Consider the following 309-nt stretch of genomic DNA (forward strand, 5'->3'; position numbering starts at 1 on the left):
TCCCTTTGAGCACGGCGGGAGTGAAGCGCCTGGGCGCTATCATAAAGCTTTGGTCTAAGGGTCTCCAGCGCTGCGTCCTGATGGAGCTTCGGCACGCTTCCGATGGGAAACTTTGGGAAAACGGGGACCTCCGCTGCGGGTCTTTGTGTAGAGCCCCCTGTCTGTTTCCTCGGCGGTGGGGCTGGCGGATCGCGACCCCCGGCACGGAGCAGGCGACGGCGGGGAGCTCGGGCTGGTTCCGGAGGCAGAACCCGAGACACGAGCAGCGAGCGCACGGCGCGGTCCCGGCGATGCTCCCGGGCAGCGCTG

This window comes from Parus major, chromosome 2 (assembly GCF_001522545.3).
Source record: "Parus major isolate Abel chromosome 2, Parus_major1.1, whole genome shotgun sequence".
Lineage (NCBI taxonomy): Eukaryota > Metazoa > Chordata > Aves > Passeriformes > Paridae > Parus > Parus major.